The 27,158-nt window shown below is 41.1% G+C and overlaps 1 long non-coding RNA gene across 1 annotated transcript; it reads left to right on the forward strand.

Moving 5' to 3' along the window:
* The first annotated feature begins 4,961 nt into the window (after positions 1-4,961).
* On the forward strand, positions 4,962-26,359 carry LOC115343216. Its single transcript, XR_003924034.1, has 5 exons — positions 4,962-5,026; positions 7,385-7,505; positions 15,092-15,139; positions 17,901-18,008; positions 25,779-26,359. It is a non-coding gene; the product is annotated as an uncharacterized LOC115343216 (long non-coding RNA).
* The last annotated feature ends 799 nt before the right edge of the window (positions 26,360-27,158 follow it).

The raw sequence follows: 27,158 nt of genomic DNA on the forward strand, positions 1-27,158 counted from the left end.
TTGCAAGAGTTGGGCTGCAGAGAGCCAGGAGGCATCACGTTGTCACTGGAGCAGTTTCTGGGAAAGAATTTAGCTACTTGTCCAGCATTTCTGCCAGTGCTCTGGGAAGTGTTTCCCTCCCCGCAGTGTGCTGGATACATTTACTTCTCCCCTGTTTCAGGCAGGATTGATGGTTACCCATACCTCCCCTTGGTTAGGGAACACAAAAGCTCCTTCTCTCCCCACACCAGCTCCTGGGCAGGAGAAAAGCACAGTTGCTTTGTTTCAATGGCAGGCACCTTCCCACCTACATTAGCCTCAACAGTGACTGGATTTGCAGGATACCGATCCCCACACCCATGGCCTTGGTTTCTTGTCTAAGTGGCAACTTCCAACAATTTCTCCTCCCCATCTGTGAATGGACAGACAGGGGATGCAAAGCAGTAAAATCCTGGTTTACAGCCATCTGCTTCTCATCTGGGACAAATGCAGCTCTCTGTGCCTGCCCAGGAAAACTCGGACTCAGAAACTTCCTTCAAGCTGTGATCTCCCAGACAGAAAGAAGAAATGTCACCTAGCCTTTCTATTGTAATTTAACCATTTCTTCTGGGTGTTTCTCTATTCTATTGCTGCTCTTTGCTCAGAAATTAATAGCTGAGAAAAACATCATTTTAACTGCTGTGCAATATGTTTTTGTTCATCTTGGGAATTAGTCCAGGATAGCTCTACCTAATTCAGATCAATGACAATTTTTTGTTGACTTTAGTGGGAGTGAATGCTACCCTTATTTTTTTTATTATCTATGCATGAAATAGCTCAGTTCTCTGAATTCTTCTTTAATCCCAGTTTTATAATGTTTACACTTCTTTTTTTTGTGAGTGGCTTGCCACTGTGACCAAAGTATCACTAAGAATTTTATCAGAGCCTTCCCATAATTTTGAAAACTTCTCTTAGGTCACACCTGTGGCTGTTATTTTCCAGGGAGAATAACTGAACACCCTTAACCTTTTCTTACAACTTAGATTTTAGAGACCTGATACTATCTTTGTTGCCCTACGGTACATCCTTTGCAAGGCAGTATTGTGCTTCCTGTATCACAGCACCCAGCCCTGTAAGAAGAGGTCTAGGTAAAACCTGTATGGGTTATAGCTATTAAAGATGATCTTGTATAGAAAGTGTATCACCTCTTATTTACTGCTCTATCCCCTTGCTAATACCTCTTGACGTTGTTTGCCTCTCTGCCTGCTGCTGTGCACTAGGTTGATGGTTCCAGTGATTTTTTTTACAGTAACTCCCCAAAGCCATTGGCTGTGGTAGAGTGCTTCACCCAGGAAGGGACTTGGCCGTTTCACTACCAGGGAATTTATGCTGGGTAGTCCTGGGAAATAGGGAAAACATATTAGTCAAAGAGCTTTGCGAAAATATTACTCCTGGTGAAAGCAATCACTGCAGAGTATGTAATGATTCTGGACTGTGAAATGATATTTGGGGCCAGGGAATAAAAATACATCAATTTAGTGATTCATTTTGACAAAAACAAAACTGTAGAAAGCTTTTTCCATTATTGTTGTCTTTGTGGAGCCATTCACGAGCAGCAATAGGATCAGCAGAGTGTACAGCTGCTTTATTAGAGGTGCTGTTCAGAGGTGTTTGATTTTGAGGTTCACATAAGGTGAACAGTCAAGACAGCAGAGAGCATCTTCTGGTCCGTCAAATTGGAGAGTCATTCAGACAACTAGACAGTCAGTGACTTCTGGGACAGTGATTAATTTACTGAGAGTTTAGGCAGAACTGTTTGTTCTTTAATTATCTTTGAAGATCAAAATAAGCTTGGGGTTTATAAGCAGATTACATGTTTGCTTGGGATGACTTTAGGGGGAGTGTTCCTCCCTAATTTCATAATTTGTGCTGGGAAACAAAAAGCAGAATCACTTTTTAGCCTGGTTAAGAGTGTTCATCTAATTACTGGAGTTTAAAGAGTTCACTGCTGTCATACGTGGGTTTTACTGGAGCTCCTGTGGTCCAGCACTGTATCTGCATGGGTCTCTCCAAGCAAGGCAGTAACCCACTGCTGGTGGGGCTGCCAGCAGTACCTTCACCTCTCCACCTTTGACAGATGGTAAAAACCAGGCAACTCCCTGTGAAAACAGGGCAAAATGATTTTCAGCAACTACAGAAAGTGCGATTGAGACAAGGTAAAGTTTAGGGAGGTGAAGAAGAAATGAAGAACTCAGATATGGTCACAGTGTTAGAAATGACCCTCTCAGATTATCTCCTCTTTCTTCAGACCACAGAAGACACCTGCCTAGCATCAGGCAATACTTTTGACTTTCATTCCTTAAGCTGTCAGAGGAGGAAGGAAAGCACACACATTTTCTAGGCTATTAGGTGACTTTGGTGGTACAGGGAGTGCTAAACGCTGCTTTGAATGACTTCTAAAATCTTGGCAAGATGAAGGAGATTTGCCCAGGCCATGTAGAAGGGAGAAGGAATCATCTGAATGAAGAGAGGGCTATATCAGTGAACACATAGTATAATTATTGTATTTATATCATATAATTATCATACGTGAGAGTGAAGTCCAGCACTCAGCCATTGATTTGAGGCAGTGTCTCTTCATGTACTTGTCAGCTAGTGGCACGTATGCAAGACCACTTGGGATGGCCTTTGGTTTGCCATATTAGCTGTAGATAATGGTACTCCCAGATATGACTGAGGGAGCAAGTATTTTTTTTGAAAACAGGTCAGCAGTTTTAAATTTTCCTTTTTCACCAGCATCCAATTTCATCAGCCTAAAATTTCTCTCTAAATTTCACTAAGCACCACATGCAAGTCTCCTGAGGATGAGTTCAAAGATGCTGTACAGCTACATCAGGGGTGGGCACCCAAGTCGCACGTGGCTCTTTGGCTCTGAAAATGCGGGCTCAGCTGGAGCCTGGGAGGGCACTTAAGCCTGGCACTGTGGGAGGAGGTGAGCAGGCAGCATGGTGAGGGCACTGTGGTTTGGGAGGGAGAAATGAGATGTTCTGAGAGCTGGTGCAGCCCCGTATCATGGTATCCCGGTTTTGGCTGGGATAGAGTTATTTTTCTTCCTAGTAGCTGGTATAGTGTTATGTCTTGGGTTCAGTATGAGAAGAACGTTGATAACACACTGATGTTTTCAGTTGTTGCTGAGTAGTGTTTAGGCTAAGTCAAGGATTTTTCAGCTTCTCATGCCCAGCCAGCAAGAAGGCTGGAGGGGCACAAGGAGTTGGGAGGGGACAGAGTCAGGACAGCTGACCCAAACTGGCCAAAGGGGTATTCCATACCATGGGATGTCATGCCCAGTATATAAACTGGGGGGAGTTGGCCTGGGAGGGATCGCTGCTCGGGAACTGAATGGGCATCAGTCAGCGAGTGGTCAGCAATTACATTGTGCATCACTTGTATATTCCAATCCTTTTTATTATTATTGTCATTTTATTATTGTTGTTATTATCATTAGTTTCTTCCTTTCTGTTCTATTAAACTGTTCTTATCTCAACCCACGAGTTTTACTTTTTTTTTCCCCCAATTGTCTCCCCCATCCCACTGGGTCGGGGGGGAAGTGAGTGAGTGGCTGCGTGGTGCTTAGTTACCGGCTGGGGTTAAACCATGGCACGTGGCCATTTGTGTCACTGTATGGTTCATTTTTTAAATTTTTGGTCATCATTGAAATAGGTGATTGTAAATAAGTTTGAACTTAAAATCCTTTCAGAAATGCGAGAATCCTTATATAAATGTGCAGTTTCCCCATGGCCTGAAGTACTGCCCCCAGACAGTCAACAGATTTATATTAAACCATACTGTGTGGTAATTTTTAAACATTTGTGTCTGTTTTGAAAAGTACACATTTTGTTTCCTATTGCTGGTATGGTACTTTAAACTGCAAAAGGCAGAGGATTTAGCCATGTGTATGAGCTAATGACAAATTTTAAGTACTGTATCAATAAAGACATTAAAGAGGTGATAGAAAACGAGAGAGGCAGGATCCTTTGTATCGATTGCCAGACCCAGGAATACTGTGGTAGCTGTGGGCATTGCTGTGTTTTACCAGAGCCGCTGTCCTACACATCCACTACCTCTGCAGAGTGATGTGACACTGAGCTGTTACTGCTGATCCTGAAGAAAGTATCAGCTGATTAACTAGAAAACAATTATTCTCAGCCAGGATACTATTGAAGAGTAAGCTGGTAGATATTACTATTATTAAGAACTGCTCCTTTATATTGGAGCAGAATCACTCTTTTAAACCAGGCCCTCCTGCTTGTCCCAGAGAGTTTGCACCTTGTTACTAAGCTTATGCCTTGAAGACTCTACAGAAGGAAAGTAAGGTAAGAAACATGCACCAGCCCCATAGGCTGTGCTTTGGGCTTTCCAGGCAGAGAGGGAAGCGCGGGGTCTCATTCCCAAACCTTCCACGGGCATCGCAGCCAGCCCAGCACGGAGGCTCTCAGGATGTCTCTCTCATGGTTTAGTAAGGCATAGGATATTCCTTGAGGAAAGCTCACACGAGCTAAGACACAAGTAAGGTTTATGGGTTTTGTTTTGTCCCCATGCCCCCTCCTTATCCTTATTTCTAAATTGCGGGGAAAAAAACCACAAGATACCCGGACATAAGTGGGCTGGGAAATGTATTTTTTTGTAATTCCTTTTGGCCTTTATATTATTTAAAGGTATAAGAAACACACCAGTAATCACAGACTTGCTGCTCTTCTGACAAATTTCAATTTTTAATTTTCTGTCAAATTTTCTCAAAGCACAATGTGAAATCTAATAATGATTTCTTTGTCCATGTATCTACTGAAACCATTGGAAATATAACAAACAACAGAACTTCTTTGAAAAGATCCAGAATAAAAATACTTGTTTATAGTAATTCTTTGCATTGAGTTGGCAGGCAAGAAAACCTCTCAGCTAGTGGCAAGTAACTTCTTTTCTGTGGCTATCTCCAAATTCCAGGAGTCCAGTGTTGCTCTTCCCTATATGCTGTTACATAAAAGACTTAAGGAAACCATAATTACTGCAGGTAAACTAAAAAACAATTAGACTTACACAAACTGCAAATGTGATAAAAATAGAGTAAATATGGTTTTTAGGTGACCTTGTCTCCTGAGAATTATACAGATGAATAATTTACTTGGGTTTTTGCTAATTTAATTAGTTGATTAGTTAATTAGATATTGTCCATAGGAAGCTGCCATGCAAAAAAAATCAGTTTACTGCAATCCGACTTCTAAAAAATTAATTTCATTGCCATCAAATAAAGAACATGTTTGTGTTTGTTTCCTCTGTTTAAATTCTGCTTCCTCCTTGTGAAACTGTTAATATGGTGGAGCCCTGCTCTGAAATTGCCTACAAACTCTTAAAAACATAGTTAATTACAGATAGCCCAATTTAAACTTTACAGCATTCTTGATACATTCAGAATGTATGGAAGGTGGTTTATGCTAACTAGCAAGAAGAAACACATTGCACTACTTCTGGGCGCTTGGAGATCAAGCGAGAAGGGCTGCTTCTGCCAGCAGTAAAACTGAGGCTCACTAAATACAACTGGGAAGAAAAAAATAAAAATTCTGGTGATAATATGGATGAAATCTTTGGATTAAATGCTGGTCTTGATTATGGGTATTCAACTGCTACAGAGGGCAGTGCAGGGGGTTGCAGGCATTAAAGCCGCAGAAAAGGTCTGGCTAAAGTGATAAAAAGAGCAGCGCTATAAGCACATTGTATCATATTCCAACAGTATCTGCAAGTAACTTGTGCCTAAAAATGGTTTGTTTGCATATTGCTTCAGAAACGTTCCTGGGGGGGTTGTTCCCGGGTGTCACGTGGAGGTGGGCGCAGAGGTTGGAGGAAAACAGAGCTGGGAAGGCAGCAAGACCGGACCATGCTCTGGATCTGCAGCAGTCTTTGGCAGGTCACCCAAGATGGATTTTTTAAATTCTACTTTATAAAAGAAATAAAGATGATCTATCTTTAACACGTGTAGATGAAAAGCATTCTGTAAGTGTCAGATATCACTACTGAACGCTTTAGTGGTGCAGAAGTGATGTGCAGAGTGAAAAGAGCAGCGCAGCATGGTGCTGTGAAAAGGGGCAGGGTCTGGCAGCCATTTTAGAGCACATCTCCATCACAAAAACTTCAGGATCAGAAAATCGTAGTGTCTGAAGATCTGTAAGACATCACTTTTGGTCTGAGATCATGCTATTTTAAATTATCATCTTAATTCCATTAACAATGTAAAATTGCTTAGCATTTCAACTTGGGAAAAATGATGTCATTTCTATGACTCTTCCCAAGACTTGGCAAAACTGTAAAGCATGGCCCTGTCAAACCGACCTGCTGCAGGTGTTGATAAGGAGGCAGGAGTGTGAGGCCTCCGAAGCTCTGCAGTGCTTGTGGGCACGGTAGGTTTTCCAGAAACCTGTATGTACCCCCTCAGAGAGGGAAGACCCGTGATAAGAATGGCATTTTCAATGGGTCCACCATGTCAAAAAGGCTGTTGGTGGAGGATTGGTCTTGGGTGTGTGGGTTGCACAGAGCAAAGAGCAGCTCTCCTCTCCTTACCACTCTGACCCACACACCCAGTCTCATTTTTCTTTCCTCTTCTGGGAAGGACAAGGAGAGTCCCTCCAACCCCCTGCAGCCATGCCCAGGGCCAAGGAGGAGGTCCTGGAACTGCCAAGCTCCTCTGCCCTGTCCCAGCTGTGTCATGTTCAGATCACCCTGAGATGCTGGAGGAGCACTGGGATGCACTCTGTGAGACAGGCTGGGATGTCCCGAGCAAAGAAGGATTGAGGCTGTAGCTACCTGGAGGGACAGAAACCGGGACATTGAACGACTGCTGCTTGTTCTTCCAGGTAAAAACAATTTTGGAGAGTGATGCATCTTGCGCAGGAACCACCTGACGTTTTGTCTAGACCTCTCAGAAGCCCTGCTTAGGAAACAAAATGTAAAACACTCCTATCTTGTTGTATGTCATTTCCTAAGTGACAGCTGATTACGTTTTAGGAATGTTTTCTCATTTTCTGAATTAAATCAGTTTGGCATTCTGTAGCAGACAGTACTCATTAACCTTTTAAGGATTGCCAAACTGATTTGAAGCATTCAATAGAGGAAAAAAAAAAAGTAAAAACTCCTCTGTTAAACATCATTGTAACCTGATGCTTCTGAAGCAATAGGCAACAAAGACCAAGTCTTCTTCTTGTGGTAATTTATTAGATGTGACACTCATTTATACTATACTTGAGCAGGTTTGAAGAGGGTACAAAATATGAATCAAACCCATGACATATGGTATGAATTACATTTATTATCTTATCAAACTCTGATGTTTAGAATGATACTAATTTTCATAATTAATAATTCCATATAACTCTTCTAGACTGTTGGGAAGAAGAAAATAAAAGTCCACTTTCTAAGCCTCAGTAAGCACACACAGCAGAAACCAGGAGATAAGGAGTTGCATGATCTCAGACCACTACTGCTGATGAATTCAGGAATATGTAAGTAGAAGTAAATAAGAAATTTAATTCAATTCTGCAGGTGTTTGGCTTCCCTTACCTCCCCCCAGCTCTCAAAATATATTGTGGATAGTGACTGGATGATATCCAAGCCATGAATATTGCTAAAAAGTACCTACTGAGTTGGTGAGTGGAGGAAAATGTTCAAAAATGCTGATGATACATGTACACTTACGATGTTTGTGTGCCTGACCAATGTCTATGATGTTTATGGTCTCCGATAGTCTGCCTGCAACAACTATTGGTCCCTGATTCTTTAGTACTGTAAAGACTTTATAATATCCCCATTTTGGTGAGGCTCAGTAACAAACTAAAGCTACACACATTAATCTGTTACTTCATTTATATCTTATATGAGTACCTTGTAAGCAGAAAAGTTCTGTAGCCACCTCTCCTGGTAATGTTGCTATTCCATGCAGGGTAGCTATCCCATCACAAAACGGCACCTGTGCATTTTTTGGTGGGCTTTTAGGCAAGTAGGTTTTAAAACAAAGTGGTAAAACTTCTGACACAGCCCTCCTCCCAAGAGAGGAGACTGGCTCAGGCCCATTACTTTGGCGACCAATGGATACGGATCAATTCCCATAGCATGTATACATAAAGGGCTAGGATGTTCCCAAATCTGGACTTCTTAGCAGGGGCATTGGCTTCTCCCAAATCCACTGCTGATAGCTTTGCCACCTTGTAACACAAAGACGACAGCTACTCAATCGTTTGGCTCACGAGGAGAGTGGTACTTAGAAATGAGTGAACAGTACTTAGAAATGAGTGTGCTGGAGCTTTGGTATCAGCCAGCTGGTCATAATAAAACCAGCCAAGGCAACTGGAGGCCAGCTGGGGGAAACCACTTTCTCTGCAGAGCTTCCCGCAAGAGGAAGCACTGTCCTCAATACAACCAGGACAGGAGCTGTGCTGTTTCAAGATACCCCCGTCTTGCTGCACCTCCCACCCCATTTTTCCCCTCTTATGAGGATAAAAGAAAAAAGCAAGTAAACCAGTGAAGATGCTAACTTGTTCCTCGCATTCCCCCCAAACCAACTTGGAATAGGAAAGAAAGAACATAGAGGATACCAGGATACCCAACTGCTCAGTCCATTCAGCAATGTAACAGGGAAGACGTGGCCCTCTGCTTTTTGGGAGGATCCTATCTAACCAGCAGCCATTACAGTTGGTATTTATTTAGGGTGTATGCTGAGATTCTTTTGTGTTGCTGAAAGAGTCACGCTACACGCTGGAAGAGTAGGACTCTTGTAATTTAAGGAGGTTTCATATCCTCATGAAACAGTTGAGCGGAAAAGCTTAAGATCTGGAATTGTGCATTGGATCTTTATGGAAAATGTTCATGCAAATAGAAGATGTTGTGTTTTAACTTAGAGTAGACGCAGGTATGTAACCATAATCATATGGACTACATGTTGGCAATGGAAGTACTGCTGGGGATAGGGTGCTTTTCAACTCTGTTGCAGATAACTTGTCTCATACGGTATGGGCACCAATAGCCAGTCATGCCTAATATGCATTGGTTTTAGACCAAATCTTACTGAAGGGAAACTTGGGGCACCCACCCTCCTTGTACCTGCATATTGCATGCCCGGCCAACAATGGAGGAAAGGAGGAGAGGTGAGGGGCAGCCTCCTTGAGGCTCAGTTTCCTGCCCTACAGCACAAATTTCACTGGGTGATGTGAAGATCCTGTCAAGCAATGACTCTTCCTGAGCTTTGGTGGAGTTTTCTGGCTACCAGAACATGTCAGCTAATTAGTACTTAAACGTCTCTGTAGCAAAGGCTGTACATGTATGACTTTTATTGTATATTTAAATTATTTCATGCATTTTTAACTCGTAGAAGTGTACTTGATATTATTTCAAGCATTTCTAATAACTCGAGATAAGTTTTATTTAAAAAAATACGTGTGTATATATATGTGTGCAACAGGAATATATGGGTTTAAATCTCTCTCCCTGCCTTAAAAACCACAAAGGAATAAAAAAAACTCATGAGGTATACGGTGTCCACCTGGTAAAAGCAATTAACAATTTAGATGATTTTGAGGCAGAGAAGCCCAAAATGGACCCTGGGAGCTGCTGGAGAGGAATTGAAAATCTGCATCCACCATGCACACAGGGAATGCCTGGCACTGCTCAGCCCATGCTGTGGGTGCCTGCTTAGTCACAGCAGCTTGCACCCTCTCCAGGGACAGAGCCAGAGCTTGCCTAAATTTCCAGAAGGCAAGCCCAGTCGTTTATCTAGAATGTGGTTAAGAAACCAAACCATCCTCTGATCTTGTTCCCTAATTTGTTCCATCCTGGAACTAATTTGTAGTGACTGTGGTATACTGGGCTGCCCTTTCTGGTCCCTCCGAGCCCTAGCCAGTGCTCGATGGTGTAATAAGGAAGGTGTGGCTGGAGAACCATAGCTACAAGATGCTTTAAAGAAGATGGTGTTAATTTCTTAAACATGTTCACCTTTCCTCATGCATGAGGCTTGCTAACTGGTAGCCTTTGGATTTTGTTGGTGCTGGCTGCACACCTGCGCCTGTCCGTGCATTAAACCTTGACTGTAGGACTCTCGTCACAAATGAACTGTCAAATCATTACTACGTTTGATGCAGCATAATCTGTCTTGAAATTAGAATTGGTCCATCCAGGCTCAAATTTCACTTGCTACTGAGGCTAATACGCTGTTTTGAATATGCATTCATGGAGATTCACATCCATTGGGATCCAGAGGGAGTACAAGTTAAGAGCAGATTTTCTGAATTAGCATGTCGAGAGGGAAGGGTCTTTCATTTAGACTGCTGCAGATGCCTCTCCCTCTTGTTCATTACAATTGCATTTCATCAGCTTTATGATGTCCACATGTCAATTGAGTGGGAGGATTTTGCACACAAAAGAGCCTCAGGGAAAACGACTTCACTAGCTAATCAGCTGATTATCATACCTCAAATGGGCTGCAGTATGCTGCTCCAAATACTATATCAGCGAGAGTGGAATTGAAGATTAAGACAGCAAAAAGAAAGCTCTCCAGCCCAGTTTAAAGAAATCAAACAGGAATTTGTCAGGGCTAGAAAGAAGCAAATATAGTCGGGACAAGTGCCTTTGAAATATCCTGAGGCTGGTTAAAAAAACCCACAAATGCCTTTCTTCAAAAGGTGTTGGGGGGTGAAAGGTTAATTAACTGTATTATCTGCCTGTTTATGCCCAGCTGTGTAAAGCTCAATAACACAAGCTCCCACCCCGGTTTTAACATTGCATCCAAGAATCGAGACCAGTTGCAAGAACAGCCTCTCCTAATAATTGAATTAGCCTCTGAACAGGCTGGATGCTCACAGCAAAGCAGACTATCTCTCCCACCCTCCCTCTGTACGGATCTACCTCCTATTTGGAGCTGCTGTCTGGATGGGGTTCTGTAATGTACGGTCCTTAGAAACCAATTTCAGTAAATGATCAAAACAGTAATGAAGAGACTCCTACGGAGAGTCTCGCACAATAGCTTCTGGTAGCTCATATATATGGATTCCTCCAGCCCATGAATATAGATCTATAAGAAGCACCATTTAATGGCTAGTGTGGGCTTTTTCTTTTTGTCTGAAATTTACCAAAGTTTTATCCCAGCTCCCTGGAGTCCTCCCCAAGTCTATCTAAAATGCAGTTAGAGCAGAGGCTGTCTTTTGCTTCACAGAGCGTCTGCCTTATGCTTTCATCAGAGTAGTCTAACTCACACAGATGCACTATTTAACAATGCCATCCCCTGCTTTCATCAGAAGGGGGAAGGTTGCAGAGCTGAGCCCTGAAGAATAAGGGGGGCAGGTCCCCTGTGATCGGCGAAAGCTGAACATCGGTGCCAGTTTCCATCTGTCATGATAGCCTATCTCCGAACCTTCAATCTGTCAAAAGCTTGCTGCCTAGCTGAAGGCTCCAGGAGATTTGGTGCACTAAACACATTTGACAACAGCATTATCACTGCAAGGAGCCCAGCAAAATGCCATCAATGTGTTAATTGTAGCCAGCTATGTAAAATGTCACTTCCCATATCATTTTACAGCGGCTTTGTCTATTTTGCAGCTCCTAATTTTCCACCCTTTATAAATACGTGGATTGTTCATGTGGAAATGTGGTTCGTTTTCGTGTCAGCTATGGTTTGGGGTTGGTTTTTTTCTTAAATGGAGGTTTAATTTGGGTGTAATGCATTGCTCCAGGAAAGCAGCAGTATCTGTGGAAAAATAAATAAATAAAAAGCACTTGTGGAAATGAATTGTCCGTACGTTGCTGCTGTTCTAATTTTATATCTCATTGGAGATTTATTTCTGGGTTTGTACATTCTTTAGTGTATAAATGATTCATTTTGCTGCTGTTGCTGCAAACTCCCTTTATCGAGTGCACGGTATTTTTACGTTCCTGAGAGTTTTCCTCCATCATGATGTAAGAACACTTTTGTAATGATAAACATGAGACTACAGCATAAATAAATGAAAAATCCCCCTTGAAGGTATGAATGTGCTTTTTAGCACCCAAGTAGCTAATATTCAATTTCTGGTACAACCAGTGCCAGGTGTTAAATTTCTCTAGTTACTGTCACTAATGCAAATTAGATTCTTTTTGTGCTCGTAAAAAATCAAATCCACATTAGAAATTAGCTATAAAATGTAATGACTTAAATGCTATAGTGTTTTACAAATCTCCCTGCATTTCTGTAGCAGATAATGCTATAAAACTAGGAAAGGATAATAAAATATGGTAGAAAGTTGAGTTATTTAAAGGTCTTTTGTGACTGCTTACTCAGGGATTTGATGAATTATTTTGCTTGCTTTCGTTGTTGGTTGAAATAAGCATGCTTATGATTTCATTTCTTTACCAGATTAGATGTAATCAAAGTCGTCTTTGAATTTCATGTTACCCGAGCTGCAAAGGCTGTTTGCATTATTGGAAAATATCATGTGGTGAAGTTTATAATATATTTGCAACTTTTAATCATTGGAATTGTAAATGTGTCTGACAGCTCTTAAGAAAGTTGCAGTGATCTTGTTAGTGACTGTATTACTGAGATATATGGGGATCTGTGACAATTTTCCAAACTGATTTTTTTTTTGCCACTCCCGCCCCCCCGCCAAGATCTTTAAAAACAAACAGGGGAAAAAAAGGAATGCTCTGAGTGAATATAACCAGTACAATGTTCATTGAAAAGGACCTTTTATATATCGGGGAAAAAAGTCTTAAAAAATGATGAATAGCAAAACCTGTGTTTGTCAATATTTAAATCCTAGGAAATATTACATGCTTGTGCAAAATGCATATTTTGTGATCTCCTGCCAAGTACTTAATTTAAGGTATTAAACCAAAATTGCAGTGAAACTTTAAGTCCTAGGTGAATAGCATATTTCCTGCATGCTAAAGGAAGTTTTGATTAAAATTAACATTTCTGAATTCCTGCGTTGGTGTAGAGTGAATTCAAGCTCTGCAGTTCACGTTCTGCCTCTTCTCCACGGGAAGCTTAAAAGAAATGTCACACAGTTCCCCTGCAGCCATTGCCGTGGGATGTGACCAGGGCACGGCGCTTGCTCTGCAGGGCTCGAGCTCCCTCTCCTTTAGAAAACATTTCCCCTACCTATTTTCCATGTTCCCAAAACAAAAGTCACTGGAGATGTTAAGTACTTTTGTTCCACATACAACCTGTTATGCATTCCAATCCTCATTTCATAGTCGTGAATGGGATAGTCCCAATTCAGGCCCCATCTGCATCAGAGCATAAATGTATGGACTGTCTCGAACCCAGTCAGGAAGACTTGTGGAAACTCCTTTTAGGAGAAAAGGTGATGTGACTGCAGTTCTCAGCCTTCAGTGACCATGGTATAATAATTAGCTCCGTTGCCTGCAACTGGGGGAGAAATATAACTTTGACAGCTAGTTGGGAGAGTGATGGTTTTTTAGATGACAATTCTGTTCAAGATCGAGACTACTGAAAAGTTGCTGGATGGGTGTCATTAACTGTGAAATAGTGCGATAGTAACAGTCTGTTGTGGCATCTGAAATCTGGACCACACTGTTCTTTTTCTTGAGGTCTAGCTTTTCAAAAGTGACTAGGAAGAAGGAAGAGTGAGAGATGAGTATGGGAGTCCCAGATAACAGCCTTTTTAGAAAGTGCTATGGATCTTCTCTCCAAAACTCATCTTGAAGTGCTTCAGGTACAAGAAGTTAAAATATGTGGTCTCTTGAAAATCGTGGCACAAAGATTCGCAGCAAAGTTCAGTCAAAGCAGGGAACATGCACTCCTTGCTTACCTGGCTGGTGAATCTATCAAGCACTTTGTCCCTAGTACCACAGGCATGGAATATTAATATAAAATCCATCTTAAAAATAAACAGTAATTTAGAACAAAAGAAAGAGGTACTGAAACATGAGGGGCAGTACCTGCTATGGAGATACTTCAGCTCCACCAGCCAACTGTCACATGCGTGACCAAGAGTGGGCTTAAGGGCTGAGGATGGGCAGAGCACTGCTCTGTGCCACCCTCTCCTGCTGATCCATCCAACCACAGCCACTGCAGTAGATGATCTTGATGAGTTGCATAAAATGCAAAGTACACGAGTGTTTAGGTTTTTAAATTTACACCTTTTCAGGAAAAAAAAAAATCACATTTTCAAACATAGCTTCTACGTTTCCATATCAGGATACCATCAGTCAATGTCTCGCTCCTACCTGTTGAGTTCCAGGACAGCTTGCAAGACTGAGACTCATCTCAGACTGTTACCTGAAGGACGTATGGCCCCAAATTAAGTAATCAGTCGTTGTACCATACAATGTGATTGTTCAAAAGCCATTGGGAAGCTCAGAGCTGAAATCTTAGGCACTGCAAAACCTCTCACCAAATATAATTGGTGTTAAACATTCTTGGGGTTTTGTGTATTCCCAGCATCACCCAGTTCTGTTTAGTTAGCTGAAAGAGCTAATATCAGAAATGCATCTGTTCCTGACCACTCAGCTCAAAAGGACTGCATGAGATAGTCTATATTTCTAGCAGAAGAAAGTACTTGAATTTTTATTTGTCGTTTCCCTGAGAGTTTTCATTTATACATTCAGCCCCTCTGTATGTCTTCAAAGTATTGACATGCTGCAAAATTAAAACTAAAATCAACACAAGTGATTATTTGGATTAGATTGCTTTAGTCTAACCAAACCTTTCTAATGCTTATTATAAGTTTCCAATATGTGTTGTCAGGGCAGGTCCTTAGCTGACACACACCTTGCTGCACAGAATCAGTGGGACTACACTACCAAACATTTGTCCTGCCTTGTAACAAACTTAGTTTTGCAAGATTTTGCAGCAGTCAGGTTTTACTTCACACTGCAGTAACTGGAAATTTAATTTGTCTGCACACAATTGCTTCTGAGCCTCCAGAATCTTGAGCAATGGGACTAGAAAAGATGTTTCAGTTTTGCTCCATATTTAATACGTTGTCTTTCTATTTGCAGTACCATAACCATGCAAAGAAGTAGAGAATATGTTCCCATGATTGTCTGTGGTTAGTTCCTCCAGTACAAATATTGAATTCTTGTTTCTTAATTTTTACAGGTATTGTAGCAGATTGACAAATAGACATACTTCTGCTGTTAATGAAAGGTAAGGAAATTTTGAGTCATAAAAAGAAAAATTTCTTAAATTTAAGTAACAGTAGTAGAATGCTAATTGTAAAAATTATGCCATCATAGTAAGACATGTAAATTACAGCATGTGATCTTCTTCCCAAATAAGGTGAATGGATAAGCCTTGCATTTTAAACAACAAACATTCTATTTGTCATTTTTTAATGAATAGATATGTTTGAGTGAATGACTTCATATAACAGATATACCTGCAAAAAATGTAAGCTCTTTGAAGGACCTGACAAACAAGGAAAAGGCAACTTTCTCCAAGTATTTAATTCACTGGGGTTTGACTGTTCAGTTCTGAGTTACAAAGAGAATTATTTTTATCTGAAGTGATATCCAAATGTTCTGGTCAATAATTCATCACCTTCTAACAAATACATTATTTACACTGAGGTAACAAGGCTAAATGATAAGCAAGGGGAACCCACGATCAGAAGTGTGATCTTTCTTTTTCTGTTCTCTACACTGATATCACTAAGGCAGTATCAGGCAAATGCATTTGGGTCACCTAATTCTAATTTGGTGTCTGGACTGAATCAGCTGTTCACCACCACAGAAGGCACTGGGGTGGCATCTTCCAGTTCAGTATATGTGGCATGTAGGCCTGAACTGGAAGGTTTGGTTCTGGAAAGTAAATCCTTCCTCCACTGAAGCCAATGGGAATGTCATCACTGACTTCATGGGAACAACCAGCCATTGTGGATCCTGGACAATTTCTGAGCTGTTTGAAACTCAGGGGGAAAAGAGTGATACATGCTTTTCCAGTCTGGACCTAGGCTGAATCACCAGGAGAGACACAGCCCTGAGAAGCAGAAATTTGCTATAATTTTTCACCTGAGTTGTCATTAAGACCTCATCTTCACTAAAATGAGATTTTTGAACCCTGTCTTCTTTCATTCCTTTTCTGAATATATTTCTACTTTGCAGAAACTGTTTTATTCAAAACACATTAATTGATAGCACAGGAAAAGGAGATCTCTGCTTTCATACCTCCTTATAGGCAGTTTTACCAGATAGCCTTATACATATTTAGCATTGCTACCCATGCCGCTCTTTGTTACCTGCTAAGCGGAACATGTTATTTTTCCAGCAACATATAAAGCTAGCAAATGGCTGCTCATCATCTTTTTTTCAAGAATGTTGTACATACAATTCTCTCCTGGCTAATAGGTCCTTCTATTCTCCATGATTTATCATTGTCAGGATTCTTTACATTTCCTCCTTATCTATTTTGCTGGAAATCTGCCCATTTTAAAAGGACAGCCTGGATTTAATTAGCCCATGCAGCATATTCTTGTGTAGGCTAAAGCGTATACTGTTTTGGAACATAGGAGAGTATAACTTTCACTGGTATGTTTTTGCTCCAATTCTTTCTCTTTCTCTTTCTCTCTCTATTTAACTCTTCCAAACCACTATAAAGTAAGTATCAAAGGTATCCTGGGTAATTAGCCATTACAGTACTGTCACAGAGGCTTCTGCAGTCAATACAGAGATAATTTGGGCAATGGTGAATGACAGAGTTGTCCAGACTTTTGGGATAATCAAGGACACATCCAGCTGTACCAGACATCTGTCAGACCCATGAATCATTTCAAGTAGCTTTGCAATAGCCAGGCAACTCGAGCAAAGATAAACATTCCAGCAGCACACAGCCACGGGAAAAATACTGCTCCTGCCAGAAAACATTTACCTGCTCAATGCTGCAGGCCTATCGTTCAAAGCAGAAGAGGTACCACACACGTCTATCTGATTTTGGAAGGGGCACACATTTGTAACATTACCTACTGTAGTAAGAAGATGACTGAAATAGCATACCTTACACATGCACACACGTACTCGTTAGAATTACTGGGGCAAAAAGTGAGCAAGGGGAAAAGTTATACAAAACCCCAAAAGACTGAAGTAATCTTGATAAATGCAATGTGCCCTCTTTCAAGTAAGAGTGTTTGTACTGCTTACATCTGCCTGAATTTACTAGTTGTACATTTTCTAGATTTTGCATACAAATGGTGAGACTGTTACTCTAAATGTGCATCAAGATGTGCATAAGGAGCTAGAAAACTCCCTTTTACTTCCCTGTTGCTGTCACCTTATTCATGTACTTGCATTGGAGAGTTGAAAGAAAACAAATCCAGCGCTGCAGTTTGATGTCCCGGGGAAAACCTGTGGGTGAAGCCTGGAGTTGTGGGTTTTGGGCTTTGCTGTGCCACTGTCACCTGCGTGGCTGTGGGCAAGTTTCCTTCAGTCTCTGTGATTTGGATTCCCCCTCCAATTAGGCAACCCTTCTTTGCAAAGCACGCTGACATCTACGCGTTGGATTAAGTTTTTCTTGCTGCTTTGCAGGTGGGTGGGCATTGCTGCTTTTTCTAGCACGTTGGCTCACAAGGATGAGTTAAGATGAAGGGAAAACAGCTGGCAGCATGAGGTGAGCCAGTTTCCCTGCCCTGCTTGAGGTGACCACGGGTTATGGAAGTGAGCAAGGACTAGCCCAACTCAGATGCAGACAGTGTGGTTTTTGCTGCACTCTGCAGGCAGCGAAACTATATGGAATTGCTCCTAATAATTCCATAAAAATGCTATAATTACACCATAGAGTAAAGGAGATTTCTGAACAACTGTGAGGTATGTCATACAAATATCTGCTATAGACTTCTTTGAAATGTCATTCTTCACACTGGCATTGAAATTGTGTTTTTTCCTTTCTATCTTTTGTATGGCGCTGGATGGGAAAGAGTGCTATTAAGACTGCAGGGTTGCAACTGAAAAGCTTTGTTAAGCTCCATCCGAGAGTCCAAGAGCAAAGCAGCGCTGGCGGAGAGGACTCCTGAAGGCTGTCGCTGGTGAGTGGAGGGGTGGCATGGGAGGAGGAGCTGGGCTGGGAGGCACTGAAAGCAGTCGGTGATCTGACAGAACGCAGAGATTGATTTGCTGCGAGTGGTGTGAATGCAGCAATTGCTTTTGGAAAGCAAGAGGAAGAATTACTGGTGAGACATCAGAGGTTGTGACTGACAGATTGGTAGCTTTCCAATGACAGACTAAGGGTCGTTGAAGTATTTGGGGAGAAAGAGTGAGCCCACCACAGAGAAAATGCCATGCCTTGAGGTTGCTTCTCATTTTGAAGATGAAGAATTGCATCTTGAAAAGTTGACAGAGATGTTGACAAACTGTTGCTGCGTCCTCTAAACTTGCATTTGCCTTTGTCCCCTGCTTTGGCCTTTTTCTCTCCCACCATTCCCAGCTGCCACTGCAGTTCAGTGCCATTGTCACTTAGCTCTGAAGTTTGGGTAATTTAGGAACCCGGGCTCCTTTCTTAGCAACAAAGGTCTTCCTCTCATTTCCATACATGGGTATATTTCTCTGTTGTGATACCTCGTGTGGTAGATTGCCAGTTTCTAGAAATCCGTATTTGTAGAGGATACTAACTCAGGGCAATCAGGTACAGTTTAATAAAGCAGTGTACTTGAGCCTGTGTACTCCCACTTGATTTCTGAGTTCTGGCATCAGTTGCTGGTAGTTCTGTACTGAACCTACAGTGTATGTAACTCCAGCTCCTAATCCATAATGCATTGCCCACACTTTTTTTATATAATGTTGCTGCTTTCATAAGTTTTTGCCTCAGTGACTAAATACTCGAAGACATACACACAGAAAATCCGATCCAGTTTTCCTCTTGTGGCACGGTGCTTTCGCAGGTTTGCAATTCTTTGTGCCAGTGGAAAATGACGTAACTGTTAATGATCACAGCATCCCTCCAGTTGTGTTGGCTCCTTAATGTCACCATCTGCATTGCTAAATAATTTGATCACTAATAAGAGGAAGTAGTTATTGACTGGAATAGGCAGCAATGACACCCACCTCACTATATCTATTTGATTTGTAGGTTATTTCTGCTATTTCAATTTCCAGAGCTTATGTTTAGAAAGACGCTGTTGAGTTCAAATATCCGGTGGAGGATTTGATTTATTGTGAAATTCTTTTTAGCATCTCATAGTAGCAATCTCTTCAGATTGTCACCTACCCTGTCATCCTCAAGCTTTCTTTCAGTATCTTTATGGAACCGTTCAAGCCTTTTTTTTGTTTTAAAATAATCTCTAGCTGGTTAATTGCAATTCATTCTCCCTGTGATATTCTTCAAGCATTTGCAGCTTGCACAGATCTCCAGAGCCAGAATTCTCCCTGCAGCCAAAAGCCCTGAGCATGTTCATTATTTCTGTGCTGAAAGCATTTCACTAATTTTGCCATGTTGCAGCAGGGAACCTTTAACTTTATTTGCTTTTATACCTGGTTTTGCACAGTTGTGTTCATTCATAAATGTGAAAACTTACTTCTCTTACTTCCTAAAGTGTACATATAATTCTTCTACTGGAAACCCTGTGCAAACTGTCTGGTTATTTTTAGCTCTTTATGCAGATTGCCTCTCTTAAATACACTGCTATCATATGATAGGTTGTCTAGGGCTGTTACTGTTCTCTGTTCTCGTGGTTTGATCTCAAGCAAGATTACTTCAGGTCAGTGGGTCAGACTCTTTGGACTGGCAGAACCCTGTCAAGTATAAATAATAATGGTCCTGAGGAACTCATTGCCACAGGATATGCAGGAGGCCAAAATTATAAATGAGTTTTAAAAGTGATTAGACAAATTTATAGATATTTGAGCAATTTGGTAATTATTAAATTAAGTGATCCAGAGAAAACATTCAATACGGCAAGTCCATAAACAGCTGATTGCTGGAAACTAGGTTGATATAACTGAGGAAAAATGACTCTGCACCTATCTTATATTTTATATTCTCTTCCTAAAGAAACAGAACTGTTGGAGAGGAAGAACAGATACAGGTGGACATCTGTCCTAACCCAGTTTATACTTTCGGGCAACACTTGTGGCCTTTGGATTCTAGTAAGGTCATTTTCAGAAAAAGGCCGATCAAAGACACATTAAATCTGACCCAAAGTATCCTAAAAAATTACAAGAGTTGTTACAGCAATATGTCATGTCTGAGCACGGGCAGTTGAGTTACTGCGTCTACAGCAACAGAGTCTCAATAATAGAACCACCCCCCCCAGTCATTATGTGATGTCGCATCAGGAACAGGTTCAAAGGTCCCCAGGAAATGAGAGACTATGCCTCCTTAGAGTTATAGTAATCTCTAACCCATCAGCACATGGGAAGAATGTGGCTCTGCACCTTTAGCTCACTTAAATCACATAAAGACTTAACTATCTACTATTGCTTTTTCATAATCTGCTTTAATTGTCATTGATTTGTACGTTCGGAAAGTGCCCTGAGTTGACCCAAGCGTTTCATGTGTGATTGCGGCTGACCGCCTGCTCTGCAGTCCTCGAACTGCTCTACTCGGGGTCCCCACTGAAAGCATTTCCTGGGCAACACCTCCGTGTTTTCCAGGCAGGGTTTTGCTTGCAATGCAAGGATTACACAAGGCAGGTCCCTTCTGTACGTGTGTTCAGCTGTCATGTTGTTACCCTCTTCCTGGCTTCCATTCTCCAAGGTCATCCATGCTTATAAAAATGAACGAACGTATTTTAACAAGATGAACTGGCAAACAGTTATTTAATCAATTATGCAGGAGAAGATTTATTACCAAGAACAATCTGGATAACTACATCCCACAAAAATCACATTTAACCAAAAGGACATATAACTTACGGTTATGCAGAAAGAAATAGTGTTTAATTGCTTGAACTCTGTGAGGAGACTACTCCAGTGGAGACTCCAATGCGATCAAGAAACCATTTAACACATGCAAATATATTTCATGTTCTACAGCTTGAAACTTTCCATTTTAATTTACAGTTAATCTGCTGGGCACTTGAATAATACACAATTTGATGTTTAAGAAGAAAGTTGCTGCGTTTTAAACTTTATTGGGTACTTTGTTGATTTAATATACAAGGTAAGCTAACTGGACAAAATATCCATGCAAATAAAGGATGGATCAAAAGGACAGCAAGGTTGGTTTCTTCTAAGTGTCATGCGTCATGGTGACCAGGCGTATATTGGGCTGATTGAGCATACTCCCACCGCCCTGGAAAGAAGGGTCATTGTCCCTGCTAGATCTTTAGTAAGGACAAAGCCTTGCACAACACAGGCAGCCCACAGCAGAGCTGTAAATGAGACAAGAAGATGGGTAGTTTAGTTATGTGAGATGGTTAGGACTCAATCTGAGTAAGCTGAGGCACTACTGGGCATTTTGATGAGACCGTCTCATTTTGATTACCTACAGATGCCCCAGTGCCACCCCTGTGGCCACAGACAGACAATTCTCTGGTTGGGGCAGCTGTGAAGGGATCGGCTGGTTTGTGTCTCCATGTGCAGAGGCTGGTTTGAAACATGAGTCAGAGGTTCGAGGGCAGATAGCAACCATATCAGTAAGTGGGACCAAAGGTAATTCGCATCTCAAGAGGAAGCGTGACTGCCGCAGGCACCTCCTACTGAAATATATAGCTGGGACAGCTTAGGTGTCTGGAACATCATCTTCTGTGGTAGCAGAAAGTCTCAGTAAATATTTCAGATTACTTACTTGAGGCTGCAGCAAACATTAATTAATGCAGCTTGGTCTTATTTCTGCCAGTAATGGCAACATAACAAAAGAAGGGAAGCACTAAGAACAGGGAAAATTTAATGAAATTTTTTGAGTACATATCTCTTGAAAAAATGATAGTTACTCTTACGATGAAGAAATCAAAAGCAAGTACAGAATATACAATGTCTGGTTAGATAGTAGAAAAAGATGTCACATTTCATTTGTATAGAGAAAGTTTAAATATTAGGGGGGGGAAATTTACAGCTCCAGACACAGAAAAACAGTAGACTTGGCTGTGTAGGAGTTTTTCTCAGGAGAAAATTTCTGAAAAACGAGAGACAAACATCTCTCAGGGATGATCAAGAGCAGTAACTTCCAACATTTTGCAATTTTTCCAAGCCTTCATCACCTGATAGAAGTGTGGACCCTCCTGGAGTGAATATAGCTTGCTGATAAAACAGCTTGTTTGTCTTTGCTGCCTCTTGCAGGTCTTTAAATAGTCTCTGGATTCTCAGGGGTCACCAGTACAGAAGCTGTTCAGACACAGTTGTAGCTAAATGTGGTATGGCCTTGGTGCAGGGCAGTGGCATTAGGGGAATGCTTTAAGCCTCTCCCACGTATGTGATTTTATAACTGAACTCTGTTGCATCTACATAGCAGCACTAAATGCTGGCAGCAGCAGCAACAAAATCCTACCAAACTTGTGCAGTCCAAATCCTCGTTGCTATAGGAAATCCTGCAGGAAAGGTTAAGGAGAGGGAAACTCCATGCTGGAGCCTTGGAGATTTCTCGCAGTCGGTTGTATTGTAAACTGGGAGGAGACTCGGCAGGTGGAAAGTTCTCCCTTTCCAATACCTTTCAGGATGAGGTTTGTGGGAGGTCTTCAGAAGGGAGAAAGAAGATGGCAGAGGCTGCTTACACTGCTTTTATTTTCACATGAAATGCTAAAGGGATAGGGTTTGCAATGTAATGGCTTCATGCCTCAGACACCTACATCCTTGCATTCCACTTTGAAACATAGTCATGATGTACAAAGGCAGATGCATAAACTTAGCAGATAGAGCTGCCCAAGAACTGAAAAACGTTGCTTAAAATCATACCTTTTTTGTTTGAAGATGCAATCAATATTTTTTTTAACATCTCTAGTAGTGACTTAGTAGACCTCTGAAGCACTAGTCCAAAGAACCTAAGGGGGGAAAAAATTACTTTGCAGAGTATTTTCTTTAATCAAAAGTAATGCTGTGGCTGTGGTGTAAGCCCAAAAAGTTTGACAAATCAGAGCTGTTGTTCAGATCTATAATAATTACAGTGGATTGACATTGTCATCTTTGCATAGCCTGCCAAGGACATGTAAATCAAACTTCCTTAGGAGGAACTAAGTAGTCATGGCTAATCCTTGGCTTATAAAGCATTTGAAAAAAGTATCTATATCTATCTTTTGTTCTCTGCCTTTTTTTTTTTTTTCATTTTAATAAGTTTATTTTGGTAATATAGATAGTGTCATCTCTACAGGCCAAACTGGACATGTGACTCAAAGTTACATCGTGGGCTTTAAATAAGTTGTACTGGTTTGTATCAGGCTAAGATGGGTTCTAGTTACCTGTGTCCTGCAGCAAGGCTTACAATGACTACCAGAACTGTCATAAAAGATGTAGATTCCTAAATTTCATTCATTTGCTGGGTAATAAAGTACTTCAGGTGCAGTGGCAAATCCTGCCAATATCACCTGCCCCTTCTCCACTGAGATGAACTGAAAGTTACAATTTATCTGTTGCTCCAAATCTAAGGAGGGTAGGGGCAGGGGGCCCGAACAAAAAAACCTCCAGAACACCACCACCACCTCAAAATAGCCAGGTATCTCAGCTTTTAAGCTCAGCTGCCCCTAAGTCCTGGAGCACCATTTGTGGGAGAAGTAGAGGGTTTCCCTTGTTGCTGGGAAATAAGAATCATTTCAAGGAATCTCTTTGAAGAAATTGCCAATCAATTACACAAAATAAATAACGTTTATTTAACTAGGGCACAACAGGAGCTCCATGTGCCCATTCAAAGGCAGGATTTGGATCTTAATCTGTATTTGTCCATCAGTAGGGCATGGACATTACAGAACATTAATTTACTCTGAAGGAGGACTTACTGAATTTATATTCTGCTTTGGCTTGCATTCTTGTAAGCCTTGATTCCCAATGTACCCCCTCCTCTGAAGGTTACTGATAACACCCAAAAAGAGTTTGCATTTTTTTGAAATGTAATTGAGTGTTTGAATTCCTAAACATTTGTAGCATGCAAGACTCAATATGTTGTCTCTAGGTGATCATCTCAGAACAGTAGTAACCCTTTTTCTGTCTGGAAAAGCCTGTAGGCTTTTATAGCATGCCATCAACTGGAATATAGAGTACCTGCAACAAATTATTTTGTGAATGAGCAACTAATGAAGAATTATTTCCTTACGTTATAGTACAGTCACTTCTAATAATGAATATACTCAAGAAGACAGTTGTCTGTTTACAGATAATTCATGAACTGAAAAAGAGTTAAACCATATTTTTACAAAATATTAATATACTACAGCATCTGGCTTTGCTATGTCATTGCAGTGTTTTGAATATAATTTATAGTTATGTAAAAAACTATATGGGCAGTATATGAATTCTAAATTCTATAGGCCTATTCTGTATCAGAGAAAGCATGCTAATGCTTCCCTCCTGCCCCCTGCCATACAGATGCAAATAGAGCTAGCCCCTCCTGTTCTTTTTACCGTAAGCTAAAGACCAAGCTAAGAAAAGAAGGTGTTAGAAGACCCCGTAGGAAAGACTTCTCACATCTTCAGGTTACAGGTCTCTGAGTGGGGGTCTGACATTTTCAAGAGAGCCCTCTCCTCTCTTGGTGAGACTGTTTCTAGGCTGGCCTACCAAGTCCCTCAAGTGCAGTAAGCTTGGATCTTTCTTTCACACAAAGATCATATAAGCGCCTGTTTTTTCCAGAGGCATCCATCCTAAAATTCATGCGCGTGTGTCCCTGATTTACAAGTAAAGAATATGTTCACTTGAAGCATGTAGTTTTACGTTTGCATTTGTAAGAATCTGCCTCTATAGGTTTCGCTTAGCATGGTGACCGTTTTAAGCCATGTATAATTAATCTGCCATGGAAATTAGTTGTTTATTTATTACGTAAGTATGCCTTTTATTAAAACTACTTTGTGAAAACCTAATTGCTGCTATAGTAATATAGTATAACAGTCCCTCACATAAATACATGATTATTATGTACAGTCACTTATCTGTGAACGAGCTCTGCTACTACTTTCCTTAATTAAGGATACAAAGGGCTCCTTCATCTTTGCATATTCCCTAGCTAGGACATTGATACTCATTATTTCCTAAGTCCAAACACTGAAACTGTGTCAAGAATGCATCTATCACCAGATGGGTACTTATAGTCAGCGGAATTTTCAACTGCGTCAGCAAATGCAGCAATTTGCAATTTCTGTATGTCTGACGTGTTTTTATTGGTGAAGATCACTTTCAAATACCAAGATCATGAGAATGATTCCTCAGTTAGTCTCCTCAGTAGTCGAATGTAATGACAGTAATTAACAGCCTGTGATTAGCAGCCACTCCAGAAAGTCTTTGAATGTTAATTTGCTTCAACTAATATGCAGCACTTCTGTGTAATGAGATCTATGCTATAGGTTCACAGTGAAAGCAAATTATTTTCCAGCATTTAATCATACAAATGATTCTCAGTTAATCACTTGAACAGTAAACCTCAATGTTCTAATAAGTGACATTTGTTTTTCTGTCATTTGATTTATTACAAATATAGGTGATGGTATGGTATATCGAGCACTGTTTCTTCAAAAAAAGGTCATGAACACACTTACGGTATTTCTGTGGATCACATCGTAACCAAGGTGATCTCATTTTATCTTTAAAGCAAGGTACCTTCAGCCTTCCCGTTATCCTCCTCTTTTCTTTTTGGTTCTTTACGCTCTTGTTTTCCTTGGGGTGCCTTTCTGTATGGCACCCAAAGTGTTATCCCTGAACTGTGCTTCGTCCTTTTCACACTGCAGATTCCCAGGAAAACTAAACCAGTTGCACTTCAGCGCACTTGCAGAGGGTTGAAAGGAAGCAAGACAGAATGAGCTCACGTTGCCAGTGGACTGGAGAGACCATGAGAAAACCACAGCAGCATTAGGAAGTACCCACATGAATTGCTCTATTCCTTTCTGTGTTTTACATCTGCAAAGGCTGACTATACTCTTTGCTGTTAAGAATGACCAAATTATGCCCTAGGTGGAGGAGTCAAACATGTTAGAAAAAAATATGTTTATTACGTGAGTGTAAACTTGAGAGAAAATGCTTTTTCTGTTCTTCCAGTTGTTTGGGAAAATATGCATTGTGAGCAGTGATACTACAGATCACTTTCCTCCAAGGCTGTGCTTAGAAATCCATGAGAAGAAGTATTTCACAGCAAGACCGCACAGCCTTCCTGGTGCAATGAGATACACGCAAAAAGTCTTTAGACAGCTGAGTACTGCAGAAGATACCTGCATCCCTCAGAGAGAGAGTCAAAGGGAGTTCCAACAACAGGACAGAGGTAGTAGGTGGCAATGTCCATCTGATCCAGCGGTATGAGCTCTGGGACTCTCAAGAGCTGCTTGCTGTCTCTTTCTAGAAACCTATACTGACCAGAACCCTCTGCATCAGCATAGTCCCACTGTGGGCCCTGGGGCAATACCCTCCTCAGTGCACTCCTCAGCCATTCTATATTCTAGTTCAGTTCACAACTGGGAGAAAAAAATGGAAGTAGATAATTTGAGAGAGGTGTTTGGGGTTTATTTTTAATCTACTTTTTAAAATTCAAGTTTTTAATATGTAAACACTTGCTGGTTTGTCCCTCCCCATTCTGGATACTGTCTCTTCCTAGCAACCTTGCTCTAGTCATCTTCCTATTCAGATCTTTTGCATGACAGGAACACCAGTAGCTTCGCTTTGAAATACTGCAGCAAAATTCAGTCCTGGAGTGAGTATAATAAACAACAAGCTGGAGTCAAGGCATGCACTAGCCCTAAATGTCTTAAGAAATCTCCCCAGTTTATTGTAATTTGGCTATTGGACTAAATTTTCCCCCTCGGAACTGAGATCTAAAAGCAAAGCATATGGTAACCACACAGTCTCTTTGGTTACTCCAAACACCCTTGGCATTGCACAGGAAACTTCATCTGACACTTTGTGCAGTGCCTGATGCCCTGTTCAGGAAAGGGGTGAGCGGAGCGCCCATATGTAATTCTGCAAGCTGGCGCCTGCCAGTTGGGATGGGTTTGTCACTTTTTTTAGCATCATTCACCCAGAGCAAGAAAGAGGGGATTTTGAAAGTCAGCGTTCCCGCGGATAGGTAAAATGAAGGGGAATGGATTCTAATCTAATTGTAAATGCCCTGTTTTTAAAAC

The sequence above is a fragment of the Aquila chrysaetos genome, chromosome 6 (genome assembly GCF_900496995.4).
Source record: "Aquila chrysaetos chrysaetos chromosome 6, bAquChr1.4, whole genome shotgun sequence".
NCBI classification, from domain to species: domain Eukaryota; kingdom Metazoa; phylum Chordata; class Aves; order Accipitriformes; family Accipitridae; genus Aquila; species Aquila chrysaetos.